This window comes from Lathamus discolor, chromosome 18 (genome assembly GCF_037157495.1).
Source record: "Lathamus discolor isolate bLatDis1 chromosome 18, bLatDis1.hap1, whole genome shotgun sequence".
Lineage (NCBI taxonomy): Eukaryota > Metazoa > Chordata > Aves > Psittaciformes > Psittacidae > Lathamus > Lathamus discolor.
This window is the reverse complement of record NC_088901.1, coordinates 3,376,388-3,399,692: the sequence shown is the minus strand read 5'-3', so window position 1 is coordinate 3,399,692 and position 23,305 is coordinate 3,376,388. Positions and strand designations below refer to the sequence as shown.

At 46.9% G+C, this 23,305-nt stretch overlaps 1 long non-coding RNA gene across 2 annotated transcripts in view; it reads left to right on the top strand.

Annotated features, from left to right (window-relative positions):
* Positions 1 to 23,305, top strand: part of LOC136023422 (uncharacterized) — a 114,348-nt gene that overhangs the window by 47,276 nt on the left and 43,767 nt on the right. For both annotated transcript variants that reach the window (XR_010616583.1, XR_010616584.1), the window contains exon 4: positions 12,395 to 12,467. This is a non-coding gene — a long non-coding RNA (uncharacterized LOC136023422). The remainder of the gene's footprint in view (positions 1 to 12,394; positions 12,468 to 23,305) is intronic.

The window sequence follows — 23,305 nt, the reverse complement described above, 5'->3', positions numbered from 1 at the left end:
GGTTTACATTTCACTTCAGTGGAGCTCAGGAAAGTCTGCAGCCTCAAAAACCTTGGGTTTTCATAGTATGGCTTCTCTGAGCCATAGGACTCCAGGCATCCTCTGACAGTAAACCAGAACATGTGTGCTCATGGTCCTAGAAGCATTCATACAACTCATATCTCAACACAAGGCAGCCAGAGCTGGGATGGTGTGGGAGGGATGAGTTTATACTCTGACAATCACAGCTGAAATCCTTTGGGGCTGTAATTACCAGGGCTTGAAAAAGGGCTGTGAAGGACATGGTCTCTCTTCTGCTGCTCTCCAAGCTGTGTTCAGGTGAGTGGTTCACGCTCAATGTCTCTCTATGTAGGCTCTGCTCAGACAAGGGTGAAGTTGGGTTTGGTTAGGAGCTGGGGTTGATGGAGCAGTAGCTCTAACATTTGGTGGCTTCCAGTGTGGGGAGATGGGTAAAGAAGGTCCATCAAGGTCTCCATGGCTCAGGGCAGACCCTGGGGGACTTAATGCTTCTTCACAGCAGCTATTGTTGCTGCAGAAGGTTTTGTATATCTCAGCAGCATTCACTGTGGAATAGGAGGGGTTAATCCCCTCTTCTGCAAGGAGGGAGGGAAGTCTGTCTCTACTACCTAGCTGCTGGAATAGCAAATCCTAAAGGTCTGTTTAAAGGAGGCCCAGGGAGCACCAGAACCAGCTACCAATGTCAGCAGCCCGTGAGTTGAGTTCATGATAGCTCAAAGTCATGCAAGCTTGGACATTCTCAGACATGAGTTGTTTCATGTTGTCTAGAAAGGTCTCAGAGGGCACAGTTCAATTCAGCCTTGAAGAGAAGCCTGGAGAGTAGCTCAGCAGCACATAAACCATCCAAATCCAAGTTAAAGCCCATCTCTATGCCTGGGATGCTGCAGTGCGCAGGGAAAGCTGTCAGACGCTGCAGACTACAGCACTAGAGGTGCAGAAAAGAGGTCCTTCATTCTGACTTCAAGTGTCTGTCTCCACATTAAAGTCACCAGTTAAGCGGTCACAGTTTTGCCTTTCTCTTTGCAATTAGACGCTGTGATTAGAGCAGTGCCCATCACGTAGCTGTGTCTTTTCTTCCCCTTTATGAATATCTTCTGCCTGATCCTTTCCGTTTCAAGAATGGATTAAAAGGCTCCTTTTAAGAAGCTGGAACAAGTTTCCTAAGCTCGTGCAACCCCGGCCAAGTTGGGCTTTCATCAAGGCAGTTCAGTCTTCACCTCTCCGTTCATTAGGCTTATTAAATCAGCCTGGTCTCCTGAGGGATGTTTTAAATGGGGGTAAAATACCATATTAAGCAGTCCAGGAACTAATTTGATGTAATTTCATTTGTATTTCATTTCTTTCTTTGTCTCCTCTTCAAGAAATAAGAAAGAAAGATTTGGAGCTATTCTAAACCCACTCTTTTTTTAGCCTTTTGGTGAATAGAATAATTCAATGGAGCCTTAATAATCTGTGTCTCTCGGCACTCGCAAAAATCTATCCTCCTTTCTTGCTACCTTTTCTCTTTCTGCTTTTACCACATGGATGTAATAGCCCAGAACTGTGGTGATGCCTCTTGTTGCTAAACACTCATGAACTTTTGGAGAGTATCTAGTGAAGAACAGTTGCTGGAGTGCTGTAAAAGGGTAGATATTAAAAACAAATTATACTTGTCAAGTAAAGGAGCAAGGGATGCTGATTGATGCATTACCCAGCTTTTTGCTAAGGGAATTATGGATGTGTACAGAACAGATTAATTTGTTGAACTGTTGAATTTAGGGTTTGGGGTTTGTTTCCCAACATGCTTCTTGATCATTAGTAATTAAATTGCTCGGATTGTACAGTATCTGCATTTTAAAAGCATCAAATGGAACTAAGTGTATCTTTGTTTAAAAGCTTATAAACATGATTGCCAGAGGAAAAGTGACTGTGCCAGGATGTTCTGCATGTGTGTGTCTCCATTACAGCTTTTCAAAGGTGTTGGTCATTTCTAAGCTATGTGTGAAAGAGGCAAGTGATAATATTTATGGGGTTGAGCCTATATTAAACATCAGAGAATCCACTTTAAAGCTGGCTCTATGGGAAGTCACAGTTTAGCTCTGCTCTTTCGATAGTGACTTACAGACACTGGTCTATCCCTGACCCAGCCTGCACTTGTGGAAATGATGCCACAAAGACCATAGCAGGTACAGATGGTACCGTCAGACCTGGCTCTGCCTCTTCAACACCCTCTTCCCACCTCAGGGTGAGGTTCTCCTCTGCTGCTGCACGCCTTTGCCAACCAGTTCCACAAGGCACATTAGCTCCTGTCTGCAGGCAGAACACACTGGTAGTGATCAGTACCCTCTTGGTGTGGCTGGAAATGAGGTGTCAGGGACAGCCCTGTGACTGTCTGGTGGGTCAGCATCACCTAGAACAACCTGGAAGGTGAAATAGTTGAGGTGGGGTCGCAGCACATCAGCCTCTGGGGTTCTGCTGCTGGAGCCTCTGAGTTGCCGTTCAGTAGCGCAAGTGCCTCATCTGAATTCAAGGGGACTGATGGTGCTTATCTACATTTCATGCAAATCAGCCCAAATGCTGGTTTCTGGCTGCTTTCCAGTTCAGATTCAAAGCCTCTCTCCCTCTCTCACCCTCGCACCAGCCCGTTGGTGGGCTTTAATATCTCTTCAATGCACCCGTGGCTTTGGCAGTGCAAAAACTGCCTGAACTTTGGATCAGGGAGCAAGATGTGAAAGACGAATGAGCTGAGCTGCATTGCTGTGCCCTGGGCAAGACCCATCTCCTCTGAAGGACCAGAGGCTTTTGTTCCTGGGGCCAGCTGGGCCTGGATGAGCAGCTAGATCCTCGGTCCTGACTCTCGACAGCTCTTCTGCCTTGTTTTGCAGTGAGACATCATGGGTGCACCTCGCTCAGGGGGTTCCTGTGCCCTCGCAGGGCTCGGTGTGTGTGCAAGGTGATGGTGCAAAGAGCAGCACAAGCAGGAGCATAAGGCATTGGCTTGAGAAGCAGGGAGTAGGGAGAGATGCGCTGCTCTAAAATCACCCAGCAAATCACCTGCTGCTCCGTGCCTCAGTGTTCCCAGGTTTGGGCTGTTTAAGCGCTTTGTTTAGTCTCTCTCCTCACATGTTTGTGCGGTGCCAAGTACAGAAAGTGCCTGATTTTGCTTGAAGTTCTGAAATGTTTCCGTAATGCAGACAGCAACTCCTGTGTGCCAGCGTTTTAATTGCCAGGATCCCTGAGGTTTCCCTGCATAGCCCTTGCAGAAGCCAGCACATGGGGCTGACCTCTCCCATCTTGCTTGTTCTGCCTGCCAGACTCTTCTCAATTATATTCTCCCCGTGTTGCTGCCCATGTTTTGTACTCCCATCCTGTGTAGCATTTCCAGTCACCTTCCAGCAGCCTGAATGCCTCCTAATCTGAAGGGTGTTTCAGCCTTATCTCTGTCAAAGCAGAAGGGGAGGGGAGCCATCCTCATTCCCAGCTGCTCCTCAGCAGCCTGATCCGTAGGGAACTGAAGCCATCAGCTGCTCATCTCTGCTTTCACTGGAGGCTGAGTGACTTGCAGGTGATGCTTCTGTCAAGAGCACTGAGGACAAAATGGGGCTTTCTGTCTTTTCAGGGCCGCACATAAATCTCTTCCCAGCGTGCTCAGCAATGATGGTGAGTCGTGTCTCATTGCGGGCTGTCATTGAGTTTACTCAGTTCCCTTTGCAAAGAGTCCTCCTGCCGCAGTTTGTTAGTGCTTGTGTGTGACCATGGGAGGAGGATCCAGGGAGTCACATCAAGAGCCCGAGTGCTGGAAGTGCTTTGCTGAAGCAGTTGGGTTGGCCTCCATTTGCATCAGTGTAAACTGGGATTGGGATTCACTCTGGTACCACGGGGCTTTGAAATGATGTAGGAAGGAGCAGCAGAGCAGTTGCTGCTGATGTTGAGCAAACCGATTGTGTTGGCTGAGGGATGAGGAGGGACCTAAGAGAATAAGAACTGGGTGGGCTCTTTGCATCTTTCTGGCCAGCTGGGCGCATTAGGAAGTTTCCTGCTCCCCATCCCAGCAAATCCCAGCACTCCCAACTGCTGCATCTTGCAGCTCTCTGAGCAGACTCCTAAAACCCTTGTGCTGCCAGGGATGCACACCATCCATTCAGCAAGTGGTAGGAAAAGCATGGAGGAAGACAGTAAGTACCAAGGAAATCCATGCTAGGCGCTGAGCACGGACTGTCCAGGACCTGCTCTAGTGGAAGGAGTCCCTGCCCATGACAAGGGGTTGGGATTGAATAAGCTTTAAGGTCCCTTGGACCCAAACCACTCTGTGGTTCTGATTCAGTGTTGTTACCCCGGACACAGCCTGGGTGCTGCGTGCTGGTGGATGAGGTCCATGCCTGGCACTAGTGGGCTACAGAAGAGCCTTTTCTCCTGCAGAGCAGAGCAAGACTTTTTGTCCTTATTTTCCATCCTCAGGTTTTCCAGTTTTTACCCAAATCCGGAGCTGTGTTTGCTGTCACCTGGACCATTTGCTGCAGTTTCTGTATTGATCTGACTCAGAGTTGCAGAAAGCCGTCGCAAACAAAACCCCACTGTCAGGCTGACAGCAAGAGCTCACTCCTCTCAGGCAGCAATAAAAAAAGAGGTGACAGAGAGCTGAGTGCACTGAACATGCACCCATAAATACACACATAACTCTGTAATTACTAGTATCAGTGAAATGATAGGTATAAAGACCTAGTTAGCAATGGAGCAGGATCATTAGCATAAAAACTACAAGCACAAAAATGCCTTGAAATGACAAATACAAGGAAGCCATATGAGATTTGCATTAAATTAGTGACTGCGTGTGAGATGCTGTTTAAATGGCAGGTGACTAGAAAATTTCTTCCCCTTTTAGTGGAAGAGGCTGAAATGTTCATTTTCATGGTAAACAGTAACTGCACATTGATTTTTTGGCTTTAAAGCATCTCTGCAAATAGCACTCGCAGTGAGTGGGGTGGGAGCCGCAGAAATCAGAGGACTGCTTTGCCCTGCGTGTCTCAAACTTAGCAGCACAGCTTGAGTTTCTTTCATGCCCTTGTTAAGAAGCCTGCAGTGACAACAAGGAAGCCAACCCCCCTGCGTCTGGGGGTGGGAAATCAATTCACATACAATGATTTGGGAAAGGGATCTGATGAATTATTTCAAAGCAGAAACACGTGTGAGAGGCAGCGTCGGGAGCTTGCAGTGAGCTGAAGATGCCCACTGGCTGCTCCGTATCACTGGGGAATTAGAATTTCCATAGAGCAGAGGAATGGGATCCTATCTAACAACTGGTGGATCAAGACTGCTCCTGCAGCCTGCTGGGTCCTGGTTTGGATAGGCAACCAAGTAAGATTCTAGGCTTGGATTAGTGTAGAAGGGCCCCCCATCTGTACCCTGACTGTAGAAGAGAGCGCACAGCCTGCTGGGGCTCTCAGGGCTCCCAAAACTCAGCACAAGTCTGGCACAAATAGGGATTCCCAGGGCCGTCAGGCTCTCACTTTTGCAGATGCTGTTAGGGAAACCCTATAGCCCTTCTTGTTGCAGCACCTGGGGAGCCCTAAGACCTTCTCTGCATCGTGAAGGTGTTGACTGCACAATGAAGAACATGTTTCTGACAGGGAAAAGCCTTGTCAAAGTGCATCTTGAAAAGCCTTCTTTTTTCCTGGCACCAGGACAATGCCTGGGGTCCCAGTGAAGGGTATGGGATGCTGGTGAGGCTGCAGGTTGGAGTGTGAGGCGGTGGCTGCCTCCAGGACAGGGAAAGGAGGGAGTTTCTCTGTGATGCTTAGTCCTGTCCCTCAGCACCACTGATAACAACAGAGTGGTTTGGGTTGGAAGGGACCTTAAAGCTCATCCAGTTCCAACCCCCTGCCATGGGAAGAGACACCTTCCACTTGCTCAAATCTCCATCCAGCCTGTCCTTATGCCTGAGAACACATGGGAGCTGCAGGATAATCCATCAGTCAGAAGTTGATTTGCACGCAGTTAACGTTACAGACCAAAACTCGCTGTGAGTGGAGGTAAATCAGTATAACCACCTAAATCCCAGTTAGGTTTATCCCAGGCATACACTGACAGATCAGCACACACACAACGGTGCTTGCACCCATCAAGCTGCGCTGCTATAATTAACTATCACAACTTCCTGACATAGCGGGGCTTTAAATGAGAGCTTTTGACAAGGTTATGCTTTGACTGAATGAAGTCTCACCCTAGCACATCACTAAACGGTGCTATTTTGGGCATGACAAATGTCACTTCTTTCCCCGGATAGGCCCGTCTGAAACTGGTCACAAGGCAGCGACACATTAGGAGAAAGACTTTGTTCTCCCTGGGTTTAGCTGGTGGTTGCTGTTTGATAAGTTGCTTGGGTTCAGTTAGACCATGTAATTTGCAGAGAATGGTTTGAATGGCTTCGTGTGTTGTGAATCACAAGCCGAAATGCTTCTCTTGGTAATGAAGATGGAATGGGTAATGGTTTTTCCTTTGTCTGTAAGTTCCCTTTCTGAAGAAGGAAGGATTAAACTGAGCTTTCCAATGCCTCTGTTCTTTTCGTCATGGACACAGTCCTCATTTGCACCCACAAAGGTTTGCGCATCCTTATTTGTGTCTTGAGTTCCCTTTGAAAACAGAGCCCACCGATGAGAGGAGGGAAACAGGAGCTGGTGCTGAACAGAAAACAAGCACCAGCTCTACTCTATCTTTCTTTTCCAGCTTTCTCCAAGTACTTGACAAGTTTTATGATCAACAAGAGCAGCGCTGAGGGGCAGGGAGCTCTTTGAAACAGAAACGTGCGACTTAAGTCATTTTTGCCATTCAGCGTAGAACTTAAGTCACTTGGCTGCTGATCAGAGGGTACAAATGGGAAGCCCAAAATACCCACACCGAGCAACTCTTCCAGCTGGTTCTTCTCGACGTGTCAGCAGCACGGTTGACCACGCTGGTGTCTCTGTTTGCTCATTCTGTGTAACCTCAGCCTGCCAAAGCCTGCATCTGTTTGGGGCTGCTGTCAATCAGATGTCGAATTTGATTTTGCTTGGCTCAAATCAAAGCTGGTGTTTTGACAAAAGGTGTTGGGGGGGGGAGAGTAGCTGTCAAAGCACTGCGGGCGAGAGAGATAAGCAGAGACCTGGGAGGTGGGGGGAGAAATGGGGGATTTATTAGCCATGAAAATGATGCAATATTGTGGGCAAAGAGCAGGGATCTGCAGGGAGGGCGGTGCTGGGAGGTGTGGGGTGGCTTGGTCGTGCCATGTTAGGAGGTACAGAAGGAGGTGGTGGGGTTGAGGTCTAAGCAGGAGGGCAAGGAAGATCCCCCAGTTGGGCTGGGGCAGCCTGGAGAAGAGAAGGCTTCTGAAGGGGAGACCTTAGAGCAGCTCCAGTGCCTAAAGGGGCTGCAGGAAACCTGGAGAGGGGCTTGGGACAAGGGCCTGTAGGGACAGGCTTGAACTGTAGGGAATGGCTTGAACCTGCCCGAGGGGAGACTGAGCTGAGCTCTTAGGCAGAAGCTCTTCCCTGTGAGGGTGCTGAGGCGCTGGCACAGGGTGCCCAGAGAAGCTGTGGCTGCCCCATCCCTGGCAGTGCTCAAGGCCAGGTTGGACACAGGGGCTTGGAGCAAGCTGCTCCAGGGGAAGGGGTCCCTTGGTGTGACATTGGACTCAGGTGATATTTCTCCTAATAGGGATTTTTAAACCCACATCGTAGGAATTATTTTGCCCACTCTTGAGAGACTTCCCGTCTTCTCATTCATTTTGTTCAGTTCTGAGATGGGATTTTCTTTTCCCCATATTTTCAGTGAAATTCCAAGGAGATGCAGTAGCTTTGGGGCTTGGTAACTGAAATATCCCTCTCCTGTTGAACTTTTTACAACTGAATATCATTTTAATACTAATGGGGGTGGAGGAGCTGATACAAAAATCACTTCAAATGGCAAATCAAAACAGTTCCAGTCTGTGGGGGTATTTTTCAGCTAAGGAATGATTGAAGCCAACGTGTGCCCGAGCCACATCTCACTCATCATAAAATGGGATTTTCTGACAGAAGGAGGAGCCACAAATGATAGCGAGCGTGGACCAGTGATTATTCTTTTCTCCCATAACCTATAATCAGCCAGAGGAGCGAGTCTTCTGCTCAATATCTTCACAAACACATCAGATGCAATTAGAAAGCTGTAGCTGTCTCGTGAAAATAGGGGCAATGAACCAAAGCAATTGAACAAAACTAGGTGCCAGCAAGAGCGAAGAGACTACGCGGTTTGTGGTTCAGTGGCCAAACGGGGGGGAAAATGCATTTTTGAGTTAACCTGAATTGAAAATGTTTCAATTTTTCCAGTGAAGCAAAAAGTTGGAAAAATTAAGAGCAGATTGCTTTGTCTTTTAAGCTTTCCTTTTGTATTTTCTGTTCCATTTCTTTCTCAACTGCTTTTAGGGGAAATTTCAAAGTCGGATTTGATCAATCCCAGCCTATGGGTTTTGTAGTGGAAAAACACAGAAGTTTTGCCCGAAAATACTTTGTCTGTTGCCAAGTGGTGGGAGGAAAATTAGGTTGGCCCTTCCAGAGGTGTGAATTATGAGCTGGGGTTTAAAGTAAGGTTGAATCATTTCAGCTGAGAACCGGTCCTTTTGTCCTCGATGGGACATTATTCACCGGTGATGCTGTTCCCGGGGTGTCCTTGTGGACAATTGGTTTGAGGACTGGACTCTTCATTCTGCTCCTTGGGGTTCTCAATGGCAACGACTCACAATGGAAATAAACCAGAGCAGACACCAGGGAATTCTTTAAGGCTCCTTTGTTTGGGGTTTCTTTTTTCCCTGCAGAAGCAGCAGATTTAGTTACACTGCATATTGGATCCATATTGATGCTACTGAATCTTCCTCTTTAAAGGACAAGAAGATATTACAGCATTTAGGGAGCCCTGGTTCGGCGTTGGCAGAGCTCTGCTTCAAGTTCCCTTTCAGAAACTGTTTTACATTTACCTAACCTGTCCTCAAAAGACTGGGGCACAAAAGGAACCGGCTGACATTTAGAAGGATTTTAGCTTGCTGCGTTGCACGGTTCCGTGTTTGTTTTGTTTTCTGAGCGGTTTCCTCTGTATCTACTGAGCATTTAACTGGGAAATGGAAGGGGGAGAAAAAGCAGCATTTTGGTATCTCACAAACTAGATGTGTGAAACGAATCACTGCTTCCTGGCCAGCCATTAGTGAGCAGGACTGGATAAAGAGACAGGGAAAACCTCTGAGTCCCTTTACTGCTCACAACATGCTCCTGTGCTGTGCTTCAGAGAAGCAGGGAGATGCCAGTCACCAGCATTTGCCATAGCAGCTAAAGAGAAAGATGTCAGAACCTAAAGGGTGGGTGAATTTCACTGCCGTGGGACCTGTCCTCTGCTGTCATCTGATGTGCTCTGTAATGAAAGCCAGCCACATCCTGGGCTGCATCAAAAGGAGTGTGAGCAGCAGGTCAAAGGACTTGATCCTACCCCTCTGCTCTGCTCCCCTGAGACCCCACTTGCAGCACTGTGCGCAGCTCTGGTGTCCTCAGCATCAGAAGGACATGGAGCTGTTGGAGCAAGGCCAGAGGAGGCCACGAGGATGAGCAGGGGCTGGAGCAGCTCCTGTATGGAGCCAGGCTGAGAACACTGGGGCTGTTCAGCCTGGAGAAGAGAAGCTGCATGGAGACCTCAGAGCCGCTTGCAGTGTCTGAAGGGGGCTACAAGGATGCTGGAGAGGGGCTCTGCATCAGGGACTGTAGCAATGGGACAAGGGGTGATGGGCTCAAACTGAAACAGGGGAAGTTCAGGTTAGATACAAGGCAGAAGCTCTTCCCTGTGAGGGTGCTGAGGCACTGGCACAGGGTGCCCAGAGAAGCTGTGGCTGCCCCATCCCTGGCAGTGCTCAAGGCCAGGTTGGACACAGGGGCTTGGAGCAAGCTGCTCCAGTGGAAGGGGTCCCTGCCTGTGGCAGCACTTGGAGCTGGGTGAGCTTTAAGGTCCCTTCCAACCCAAACCATTCTGTGACATGGGTAGAGGAATAGAGATTAATCTTATGAAGGTTGTGAGCTATGTAATGATGGGAAGAGATCCAGATATGCTGGAGAGCACAGGCTGTGTGCAAGGCAAATATAACAAATTGGAGAATCAAGCTGGAAAAAGCTGGGATGTGATTGAATAAGGACAAGCCTCAAGCCTGCGCCTGGGAAAGGTAATCCAGAAGTGTGGGTTGGAGAACAGCTGGCTTGGCAGATGTTGTGCAGGAAAGGATGGGGAATGTGTAGCTGATGTGAAGCCACACATGATTCAGCAATGCCAGGCACAGGGGAAGAAGCAGATGTATGAGGAAGCATAAGTGACTATATCAGCCACAAGGCACGTGGATGAGCCTTCCACCAGTAAGGCCACATGTGCATGAGGTTTTTAATGCATTACTTTAGGAAAACTGTGGCTCAGTGGGAAGGCATTCAGAGGACAATAGGGACTATCAGCAACCCTCAAAACACAGCATAAAGGTAAAATGAATACATAGCAACTATTTAACTTGAAGACATGGCAAGGTAACAATCTTCAAATATGAAAAAGGCAAAGAAAAAGGGAAAAAATTTATTCGTCATGATTTTGGTGAAGAAGAAATGGGCTTAAATTGCAGCAGGAAGGATTCCGGTTAGGTATTAGACTGTCTTTAAAGCTGGCATTGTGAAGTGCTGGAGCTGATTGCCCAGGGATGGTGCAGAGCTGAAAGGCTTCAGGAGGTCACACAAGCAGCTGTCAGGAGTGGTTTAGGCAGCATGTTATGGCTCGAGGCAGAGGAAAGACCCACTGACCTCCTGAGATCCCTTCCTGCCCCTTTCCTTCCCTTGCAGTTGCGTCTGCTCTTTCCCAGCTCAGCAGGGCTCCCGGAGAAAGCACTGCTGTCAGAAAATGAGCTTTTCTCCCCTCTTTATCTCGTGCTGTCTGTGCTATCAGCATTTCAAATGTGATTTTACTCAGCAGTCAACACCTGAACCATCTGAGGCTTAACTATGGGTTCAAACCTAGTCATTTCGGTTTTCCAGATTGCCATCAATGCAGATGGCCGTGTGTTGTAAACGGCCTAGGAGAGAGGAACAGGCTTTGTTTAACTCGTGTGCTCTGATGCATGGTTCACGCTACACTTTGTAGTTCAGGTTAAACACACAGAAATAGAGGTTACCCACTTCTAATCTGAGCAAAGAGCGGAGCTGTACTTTACTACTGAACTACTCAGCTCTTTGTGGACATGAAAAGGGTTTTTATTTGGCTTTTGAGGTTTGTTTTACAGCTCTGTTTAACATACAGAAAGCTTCATTCATGGTTCCAGTTCATAGCTCAGGTACGAGCCATTGAAAAAGATGTGGCCAAAGGGAATAGTCTGGAAGCTCTTCACAGCTTCAGAACTGCTCCCAGTCTAACATGGAAGGTTTGATGGGGCTTGCTCCTAAATGTTTACCCCCAACATAAAAACCTAAAGAATGGAGAGAGCTGTTCAGCAGATCCAGGATCCAGAGAAGATGTCAATGCTCTAGGTCTTGGTTATTAAATCCTCACTTCTACAGCAAGCAATGTGAATGCCTGTTTTGAGTGTAGGTGTTGGAGTTGTCGGTTTTAATGTTGAGAATCATATAAATCACAGACTGCTTTGGGTTGGAAGGGACCTTAAAGCTCATCCAGTTCCATCACCTTCCACTAGAGCAGGTTGCTCGAAGCCCCATCCAACCTGGCCAATAAATCTCATGCCACCAGTGCTGGATGAATTCTGTAGAAATAATTGGGATTTAAGATTTGAGATTCATGGGAAGCTCTGATATTTCTCCCTTAATCTTTTTTCCTGGTCCTCAAAATAGCCTGAAGTAATAGAAATCTTATTATAAACACAATAAAAAGCTCAAACTACATTTCAAAAGTAATGAGAATTCGGAGCCCATTCTTTTGAATCTGCTTACTCCACTCCTGTTGAGCTATCTTGTTTTGATGAAGCCAGACCCCTTTCTCATTGAGCCTTACCAGAAGGCTTCACATTTGAAATTCTGATGTGTTTCCAACACTAAAGGGATTCTAGCGAATCAAGAGTTTAAAAGGAAACGAAAACAAACCCAGCAAGTTGTAATGAGCCGTTTCTTGTCTTCTCAAAGTACTTTGACATCTTTGAAACAAAAGGAGAAAATAGAAAGAAATGGTTTGGAAAGTCTGTGCATCAAAAATGTAACTGCAATGGATGTGCCCCTGTGAAATGGTCAGATCATGGCAAAACTGTGCTTTCTGGTTCAAACTCAGGTGTCACATCTCTTTAGACCAACACTGAGTGGTGACAACAAACTGAGGGCTGACATTACTCTGGAGTAACGGGAGGATGATACACCTTGTCTTTGCTTTTATGCAGGAGAGACCCAAGTACAGAAGACAACGTGGGCCAGCAGACATCAATGGCAGAGCAGAGAAGCAAGAATGGCAAGGTCAGTGGTACCAAACATCAAGGGCAAAACTCTTTGATCTCCATCATCTTATGAGCATGGCACACTCAGGAGCATCCCGCTGCCACCAGCACTGCTGGATGGGTAGTAGGGAGCCCATTATCGCTCAAAAATCTCCTAGGAAGGCATTTTTGTCTGTGCATTGGAAGATTGAGCTAAATGCTGGGAGCTATTAGCAGACAATTAAAGCTAATGTTGCAGCCAGCAGAAAGAGCCCAGTTTGTCACTTTACTCAATTTAAATCTTTGACAATTTTCACAGTTCTAATCAAGGAATAAAACAGAAAATACATATAGATGTATGGATGTATATATCAGAGCATTAACTTTCATTGTCAAATCAAGGCCAAAATTGCTGAATGAGGTAAATATGAGGAAAAATGTAATAGACTATTAGCACAATATAGCTTGTGGCTTTCATTTCAAAGCGATAGTCACACAACCCTCGCCCCCACACGCTTTGGGATATTTAAGGGTACAAAATAGTAATGTTTGAGATGGATGAAATAATCAAGTGAAAGCCATAAAAATCTGCAAAGAACAAGTTGCAGGGGGTGGGGTTTGTTGGAGGGTTGTTTGTTGGGGATCCTGTCTGTCTGGAGACAAAATAGAAGAGTGTTGTGTTAGTCTCAAGAAAGAGATGAGAATCACGCAGGGTATGTGCAAAAATAGGTTGGTACATGAATAGAAAGGCAAGAAGAACATATGGGGTGTATGTAAGGAAAACAAAAAGCAGCTAAAGGGATACTGAAGAAAGAGAAACGCAGCCCAGGGCACAAAAGCTGTTTCATTAGAGGAGCAGTTAGATGGACAAAGTGAAGGTAATAGGAGGAAGAGCAAAGGTGTGTTCCACAAGGAGCTGACAGGTACAGAGGCAGCCACACAATAACCGGCTGTGTAGTTTCGAGTTTTCTTGCTTGTGTAAGCTGTCAAAGGAACAACCTCAGTGCCTGTTTGGGTTGTGGAGGGCATTATAGTGGTTCATTAGGGGAGAAGCTGAGGCACAGCCCTGGTTTTCCAGTACTTTGGCTCTTTGTACTTTGGTGTGACGTTGCCATCAGGAGGGAGATGTCCATATGGAGGTCTGGCTAAAAGGAAGGCCATAGTAAGACAACCAAGCAAAGCAACCCCGTATTTGCCCAGTCTGGACAAGGATGAGGAGGTTTTATAGCCTGGGATCTCCTGGGAGCCTTCTTTGAAGCAAGTCAAACCTGGATGTTGTCTAGGAGACAAAATATCGTCAAACTTGGCTTCTTTTCCTGAATAAAGCAGTTCTGTCCTGGATAGCCTTGAGCTAGATACCTCCCTGGCTTGTTCATAGAGATAGTTCTTTCTTACCACGCATGGGTAAAGCACCAGGCACACTGGAGCCCTAGTATTTTCTGACATCTCCAAATGACAAGTTCTCTTGTCATTGATCATGGTTTCTTGCACAGCAGGTTGTTTCTGCCAGAAGGAAAGGCAGCCCAGCTTAGTGAGAGCACTTGCATGTTAGAGCATCTTCTGCACTTCCCAACTGTCAAGGCCCAGAAAGCAAGAGAGGAAAGACAGGGCAGTGCCCTCGAGCTGTTCATGCCGCATCGTGAGCCCCAGAGACCACGATGGATGGGTTCCTGGAGTAGTGAATCAACACTGCCCACCTGAGCCCTCCTTCCCCATCACTGAAATATACCCAGTGATAGCTTTGTCTTTGCAGAACCACCAGGGAAGAGCACAGCCTGTGTCTGTTTGACAGCCCAGTGCGCCTGGCTCAAGATATGTGCACACCAGGTATTTTGGCATGAAATTACAGCTCAAGGCAGCAAAGAGTTTTCAGTGCTGGATGTCATTGCAGGAGTTGGCTGCTCCAGCAACCTGAATGTGGGTGGCAGACTCTCCTTCCTGTTCAACACGTTGCCCAAATGCTGGAGGCTTTGGCGGGGGCCAGGTTTGCCATCAGTCCATCATGTCTTGACTAAGCTTTAGAAGACTCTGCATAGGCTGAAGGTCAGGATTGGAGAGCTACAGCAAGCAGCAGTGTCAGGGTCAGTGGTTTTGTGGGACACAGGGAAGCAGGCTGGAAACCACACACATGAGCTATTTGATCAGTTCTTTGGGAAACACTACCTAGGCTGGGAATAAACAGGCAGGAGCCTCACATTACAGCCAGGGGCACGAGAAGCTTAATAACAGGTCTCCAGACTTCTTCACATTAGATATTAGGCAGAAGCTCTTCCCTGTGAGGGTGCTGAGGCGCTGGCACAGGGTGCCCAGAGAAGCCGTGGCTGCCCCATCCCTGGCCGTGCTCAAGGCCAGGTTGGACACAGGGGCTTGGAGCAAGCTGCTCCAGTAGAAGGGGTCCCTGCCCGTGGCAGGGGTTGGAGCTGGATGAGCTTTAAGGTCCTTTCCAATACAAACCAGGCTGGGATTCCGTGATTCTCTCTCATGGGAGAGATGCAGTTCTTCACAGCTCAACCGTGAGCTGTGGGAGATGCGGTTTCGTTGTATCAGCACATTTCAAAATGTCAGTGGCAATTGGAATCAAATGCTGCAGTGCTGGAACAGGCACAGTAGTAGTATAATAATAACAGTAATATTATCATGGAGCTAAGTGCCTCCATTAAGACACTGCACTCGTAGGGCACGCCTGCTTGAGAAGTTTGTGTTTCTACTTGCTGAGAGCCTTTCTTTGAGACATTAACGCTGCTGTACTGTGCATGGCCCTCAGGAAGGTGGGGACATTGCTTTGGGAGTGCTAAGTATCATTCTGCTTGTTTCCTAACAGCACCCAGCCTGATTAATTTGCCTTCCCTACCCTGACCTTCCCTTCTCTGTCACCGCCAGCTTTTCAGGGAGTCTCTTTCTCAACCCCTATGAATATATTCCTGCCCCATAGAGATGGCTCCCTATCCGGGGGAACCAGGAATACTTTACTTGATAGTAGCTTGTCCCTTCTGCGTTATCCTCCACAATCCCCCAAAATTCACTGGAATAGGATATCTGTGGCCAAAATGCATCACTCTTCCTCCTCCTTGTACCCACATCCAAGAAAGGAGCATACAAATGGTGATTTCCTGTCGTAGCCCCCTCAGCCCAGGGGTGATGAGGGGTAGAAAAGCAAAGCCACCAGCCTCTGTTTGTAAAGCAGGTTGGGGTCATCTCTGTTTCTTGTATTTCTTGGGTTTGTTCTTCTGTTTTAACACTACCAGTGACTCCCAGGTGTTGTGGCAAAGCAACAGAGGTAAAGAATGGCACACAGTGGTTTCTCACCCAGCAAATTCATGATGTATTTGAAAGGATGCCAAGGCAGGGGGGGAAATATGTACATTGGTGTAACTGTAATGCTAAGGGGGCAGACAGCTTTGTAGGGAGCATACAGGAGAAATGTGCATGAATATATTAACAGGGTTAAGCTGCAAACCCACACGCATCACCAGCTAGAAAAGGCACATGTGGCCTTGTAGTGAAAGGGGAGCTGAAGCATCCTCCTGACCCATAATGGAAAGACCATACTCCAATGTTAACAAGGGGCTGACTTCTCTGTTATTAGCCAGGCATTTGAAGGGCAGGATGCATCTATCCTGCATCTGTTCTCCAGGTCAGCGACCTGCTGTTACATGCAAATGTGCAGAGGAAGAGGTCAGCGAAGGAGTAAGTACCAAAGGGCTGCAGGAGAAGGGAGGAGGCATCCAGATGGATGTCAAGAGCTGAAAGGAACCTCATGTTTTCCAGGCAGAGAGGCTGGCAGCCTGAGCAATGATTCTTATTTACACCTGCAAGAACTGGTGCCAGACACACAGATGATGGCATGGCTGGGCACAGAGAAGTGAAGTATCGACCGGTGGGTTCTTCAAAGATGGGGATAGCAGAGGCCCATCAATCTAAGTCACCAAGGGAAGGAGAGCCATTGTCTTGCACACGTTCTCGCTCACACGCTTATGGAGAGATTTGTAATTGCTTTGCCAGTTTGGCTCCAGTCTTCCACTGAGTCATCATCCAGCCACTCGATCATTTCTAAGTACAGGGCTGTCAGCGCATCCCACCAGCTTGAGTGAAGAAGTGCTTTGGTCCCAGATAATCCCTCCGAACCTTTCTGTTCATGCAGTGCTAAGATGAGGCTGTGTTCCCTCTGTAGTCAGTGGAGCAAAAGATGAGTTTCTCCAGGGGGTGACTCATCCTTTCCTAACAAAGGTGCTTAAGATATTGTTGCTGAACTGGCATGCCTGGGTTTCCCTAGAGAGCCTGGCTGGCCAGCTTAGACATGGGCTTGCATTACAGCAATTGATATTGCTCTCCCAAGTGATGGCAATAGTTCTCATTCAAGATAATCCCTTTTTCCTGTTCTCTGCCTTTCAGTGTAGCTGCAGGAAAGAGAAATGTTGCTCTGGGGCTACTGCACTGGCAGTCTCAGAAACCAGAGATTCTCTTGGTAGGCCTTCCATTGTTTTCTGTGTATCTAGACCCTGCCATAATACAGCATGATGGATGTTCTCCTTTTCCCCACCTTTCTTCTGTTTCCTCCATTTGGATGACATCAATGTAAGGCTTACTCAATATAACTGCAAAGGTATAGGCTCTTGTCTGACATTTTGGCTGTCACAGCTTTGCTCTGCTAGGATGTGTGGTTTTTACAGATGGTAGCTGTACACTGTCCAAGCACGGCAGTGTCTGGTTACCTGCACCACCATTACTGCTCTAGGCCTGGGGTCCTTCTGGCAATAGTCCCCCTAATACAGTATTTTCCCCCTGTTCTAGCACAAGTGTTATTCCTGTGGGATCAGCATATCCTGAAGGGAAGTTATCCTCAAAAGAATAGCTTTTTGATAGCAAGTTATGGGAGCAGGGTGCCCAAAGTCACCTGGCCAGCGTGGAGAACTCCGTTGACATCAGCCAAATCCACAAGCCACCTGATTTCATTGATCTATCACAATGCTTTCCCTGCCAGAGGCCTTCAAACTCTACCAAAATGGCTAAGAAAGACCCGAAGTGCTGCTATCCATGTGATGACTCCATTGCCTCCAGGCACAGCCTCCATTGGCTCAGCAAGGGAGCTACACTCCAGTGCCTGGGGAAGATGCGGCCAGTGCAGACTTGCTGACCAAGCCCTGTAAAAATGAACAGGTCTTGCCAGGAAGACATTAGGGGGTGATTAATGAACACAGCCAATGAAAGGAGGGAGGAGGGGGGTCAGGGGAATAGATTTGCTCAATTGACAGCATATTAAATGTTTGCTCCTGCTTGAAACAGCAAGGTTGGCAAAGCCTAGCATGGGCCAGTGACTTGGGTTAAGTGAGAAGGCCACGGACCCATAAATTGTACATCATCTATATTCAGATGTACAGGCTTGTAGCCACTCTGGTCCAGCGAGCCCAGTAATGAAAGACTTTAGAGCTGCCCAAGACATAAGATCAAGTGTCCCTGGTTGTTCTAGCTCTGATAAGATTTTAGATGAGGATTTATTTTGTTCCTGGCACTTTCAGCGCGTACCTCTCCTTCTCAGCCATGGTGCAAGCTTTCTGCAGAAGTGAGAACCTTGAGGGATGTTCAGGAGAGACTTTTATCCCGTGAGTAAAACCAGGATAACTGAGCTACATTGCCAACACAAGTCCTCCCCACTGCTCACAGCCCTGCATCCCTTCCTGCCTCCAATAGAGGGGTCCTTGTGTGGTGAAGCACAGCTTGTGCTGGTGATGGTCCTGACCATGCCGAAGGCTGTTCGGCTTCCTCCTCCCATCCCCACACTGGTGCTGCTGTCGGATGTTTTTCTGTGTTCTCCATGGTGCGGAGGCCTGATACTGATGCTGCTTCCTCACTCCTGAAAGCTGATTCCCCCGGGGATGAAAAACCCAGTAATTAACCCCCCAGATGTTAAAATGTCCTTGCTTTCCAAGCAGATCCTTTCTTGACTCCTGGAGAATGGGAATTGCTGTTATTTCCACTGGCCACATCTCTCCAAGACATCTGCCTTCACCCGGTGATTGTAGGTTGAGCAGACATCCACATCCACAGTAAAAACCCTCCGGGAAGTCAATGTTCAGGGTGTGGGGGACTCTACCCCCTTGCAGCTCTTCCTGGCAATGGCTTTCCTCATTCATTAGGTCTGACATTTGCTGTTGGTATCAATGATGATAATTAATGAAACATTGCACTGGCTGTTGGTGGGTGTTGTGTCAGCAGTTTCACACTGAAGTCTGCTGATGGGATTGGTGGTAGCACAGAGGAGTTACTTAGGTAGACCTATTGGATTACTGAGATTAAAAGATTTAATTGCTGTTTGTGTTAGGACCCCCTGTGAAAAGGAAGATGGGAAGAAGGAACCTGTAGGGATGTGATGGATGAGGCACCTGCACCAAGGCAGCAAAGGGAGGGGAGCTGGGAAAAGTATTTAAGGTCTTCCCCTCCCTGTTCTGCTGGTTTATGAAGTGACCTCCAACGCTTGCACTGCGCACACCCATCGCCCTTGTCCTGTCACTACAGTCCCTGATGAAGGGTCCATCTCCAGCATCCTCCTCCTCTTTGTGCAGCAGACACAAAGGGTCTGTGGTCCTTGCAGAGCAGTAGCACATCGTGCAGGACTCCCCTGCATCTCTGTAGAGCCCTCTTATAAAGAAAACAGGTTTCAAAAGCATGAGTCATTCCTCTGGACTCATCCTGCTTAGTCTTGCTCTCTCTGGAGACAGCCCACTGAGCTGGGTTTGGGGCTGAACCTCCCTCTCTGTGCTGGGGCATGGGCACAGTGACCACCTCAGATGGAGACATTTATGTGTATGTATATACAAAAATATAAAAAGCTTAAAGAATGTCTTCCATTACAAAGCACTGACCATCCCTTAGAGCACAGTTAACCCTTGTGTTCTGAGCAGAGTTGTGACTGCAGCGGCTGGTGTGTAGGGGCGTTAAGTTGGGTGGTAGTTTCTAACAAGCTCGCACAGTGCTCATAGGTCACCTGTACTGGAACTAGATGCTTCATTCCCCAGTTAGACATTAGGGTACACTGCTCAGCATCAGTCTGACTTGATCCCAAGGCATAATGTCTCCATCTGAGGTGGGGGTGAAACAAACCCTTCAGCTGGGGAGAGAGAGTCCCATGGGTTGTGGGTGCTGAGCACCGGGAGCAGTATGGCACCGCGGGGCTGCGCATGAGCCCTGGGAGGTTGTGGTTTGGTATTGCTCACGTTGGGTGTGCAGACTTAGGTGTGGTGCTTCGGTTCCTCTCAAGATGCTCAGCAGTTGGCCGCTGTATATAAATGAAGAGATTAGGAAGGGGGTCCCAAGACATCAAGGGGTTATGAAGCCCTTTCCACGGCCAGTGAAGGCACTTGTGGGGTTCTCAGTTACAGCCTCCTCCTCACCATGTGAATGTTTGACATTTCATAAGCTGCTTTCTCTTGACAGCCTAAGAGGGATAATTCTGAGTAATTTCCCATGGGAAGTGAGGGAGAGCAGGGAGTCACAGAGGGTTCTGGTTTCCGTGGTTTGGAAATGTCTTGGAACATCCTAAAAAACCCCAAGTCTGTAATTTCAAGCTTGTAACTTCCTCTAAAACTCTCCCATCCTCAAGACTTTGCTGTTGTTTTAAAGTTCTTGTGACCTTTATTTTCTCCCTTTAGTTTCCTAAGTAATAAAACCGTAAGGAGCAATATGGGATTTGGGGGGCTTTTTTTCCCCCTCCCACTGCTTGAGACAGAGTGGTATTTGAAGTCACAAGGTGAAGGAAGCAAGATTTAAGCTGGAGCGACGCTGTTGCAGTCCTGGGGCTGACTGATAGCGAAACAAGCAGTCGGTTATTAGAAGACACAAATCACTCTAAAAGATTAAGTACTGAAAATAATAGCCATGCAAACCTTGAAGGGAGGGATGTCAGAGGCGAAGGTCAGTAATTGACTGGGGAGATTTTGGGCTACAAGTTACTGAGGAATTATCTTTTTTTAAGCAAAGAAAATCTATCTGTTTCCTTATCAGCAGTGGTGGGCAGTGATTGCTGTTGTTGACAGTTTCTGGGTTCAGTGTTAATTCCCTGTTCCAGGGGATCTAAAGTAATTGTTCTTCCTTGCAGTTTTCCTCCTTTATTTTATATATTCATTTGGCATTTCTATGGTGCTCTTGCTCTCGAGTTGAGCATGAAGCAAGATTAAAAATGCTCAGCAATTAAGAACTCTGGGAGATAAATGAAGCAGATTTAGTCTCATAAACCGTCTCTATGTGCTCATCAGGTGAGGTGGGTGAATGGATCAGGTATCTGGGTGGAAGCAGCATCTTTCAGTGCCCTGCCAACACACACACAGCAAAACCCTTCACTTTGCCACCAAACAGCAATAGCAAAGCCCCAGACAACACTTGAAAACACTCTGAGGGTCAGGTTGTACAGAAACTAATGAAAACCTCATTTTCATTGCTATTTGTTAAAGTGTGCTTTGGGAATGGCTCGGGAATCACAATGCGCAGGAGCTGGAGGAGTCTCCATGTTCTCCCTGTCTGTGAATCGCGTTCCTCCTATTTTGTTAAGGAAATGCAAGCCACAATCATGGAACCTTGCAAAGCTTTCCTTAGCCTCCATCCATCAACACACAGTCATACATCCATGGTGTATAGATAAAGGCAGACATCTGTGTCCTCCTGGAAATTCTTCAAAGGTCTTCTCTTGATTGTTCCCTTCTTATTTCTTTGATTTCTTCATCATTTGTCCAAATAGAGATGATCCTTTCGATCCTGGCACAAGGAATTCTGCTCTGCACTACACTACAGGCTCTATTTGTCAGAAGAAAAGAGAAATATTAGGCCAGCCCCACTGCCCAGCTAAGTTAGTACCTTGTGCCACACAGCAGAAACTCCAGAGGAAGACATTCAGGGAAATGAATCTACATTGTACCCCAAATACACCAGTTAAAGTGTTTTAAACTCTCTCAGACTCTTCTGGCTCAACCTTTCTATTCAGAGCTGAAGTGGCATAAATCAGTGCAGTACACTCCAGTTCCAGAGGTTTTCTCTTCGCAGTGAAACTGCAGCAAATGGCAGGAATTTCTAGGACATTAGCTCCGTAGGAACTCTCCAGAGTAAGGTCAAGTTTTGTGCTTTCACAGTGGAGTAAGCAGCAGAAAGTTACTCTAAAACACATGAAAAACAACCACAGGGAAAAGAACTGCTTTGTGAGTTCACCCCTTTCCGTTCTCTGTGTATCAGCCAGCTCAAGGGCAAGTGAGCTAAATTTGGGTCTGTCCTGCTCCTAAATATGAGTGTTTACACAATGGTTTAATGCAGTTTAGCTAAGCCACTTTAAATCCCCAAGCTTAATTAATTGCAGTTATTAAAGAGTGGATTAAATTTCTCAGCACCCCCTGCAAAGAACCCTATGTGTGTTCTGCAGGCGAACAGGCACGAATCTGGGGAGGGAGGTGGACCAAAAGTCCTCCCAAACCTACTTTAGATGCTGGCACATAGTGAATACCTTGAGATCTGCTTGCTGGGACCACCACCTCTACTGGAAGGTGCACCCGTCCATGGCAGGGGGTTGGAACTGGATGAGCTTTAAGGTCCCTTCAACCCAACCCATTCTGTGGTCCCTTTTCATTACCCATTAGCGGGTATCACCATCCTGCACTCTTCAAACAGGGTTTTTCTACTGCTGGTGACAACAGCCTGACATTTCAGTTCTCCATACGTGCATCTTTGGGTTTAATAAGACCTTACATCTCGCTCCTGGTTACAGTGTGCCATTACTGTCATTAGAACTTAAAAAATAATCATTGTTTTTCTCAGACACGTAGACACATACAATAGAATTATAATGTAATTCTCATTTTTCATTTTGATACCGCTCACAGCTTAACCGTTTGATTTTAAAAGATTACTTTCTGCTTCACTTCGGATTTAGTCCCATCCTCTACTGGTAAGGGGACAGGAAAAGAAATCAGAGAAAGGAAATAGAAACCTCAAAGAGTCTGGGTTTTGTTTCAGTGCAAATCGACTTCAATCAAACTGTATTTTCTTTTTTGTTTGTATTGAAACTGAAACTAACCCGGACACTGTGATGAAATATTGAAACACACAGATTACAACAAATATTTTTCCTTCCAAAAATGCACATACTGTTTGCAACCCTATTTTTTCAGTGGCGAATCCTTCAAATCAAAGAAACTTGCCAGCTCCAGAGAGGCAAGAGTGTGGTAGTTACATATTCATTTACCATTTCCTGCTGTTCAAACATGTGCTAAATACTTTATAGAACAAATAAAAGATAGGCAGAAATGTTTGCCCCAGTGAAAACAGGAAAAACCCAGGGATTTAAACCAGAATTTCATTCTTTCCCCGTTTCAAAGCCTTCCCAAGCTAAGGCTCCTGTCTGTGTGCACACATTGAATATGAGCCAATTCCCATCAAAGAGAATAAGATCAAATTGCAGGACTAGGGCCATGTACTTGACAGTTATCAGTTATTACTCTGAAACAGAAAGTATTTTCTATTCTTGCTAATATTGATAAAGTCGGTAATGTATTTGTTCAAATATTCCTAACTGGAACAAAAAATATGTATATTGAGGTTGACTGGAGTGATTCCCTAAATCAGGTTGAACTAATTGAATTGTGTTTTGAAAAACTAAACCCCAAAAGTGATTTGTTTGTTTTGAATGGATTCAGTGTTCTAGGAATGGCTTTCTTTTCAATTGAATTTAAAGATAGGAAAACAAGAAAAGAGAATGAGGCAAGGCTGTCTTCTGTGTCCTCCTGTCTCCTTCAGTGGTATTTGAGGCTGAGGAAGTTGGGGCTGTTCAGCCTGGAGAAGAGAAGGCTGCGTGGAGACCTAAGAGCAGCCTTCAGTACCTGAAGGGGGCCTATAGGGATGCTG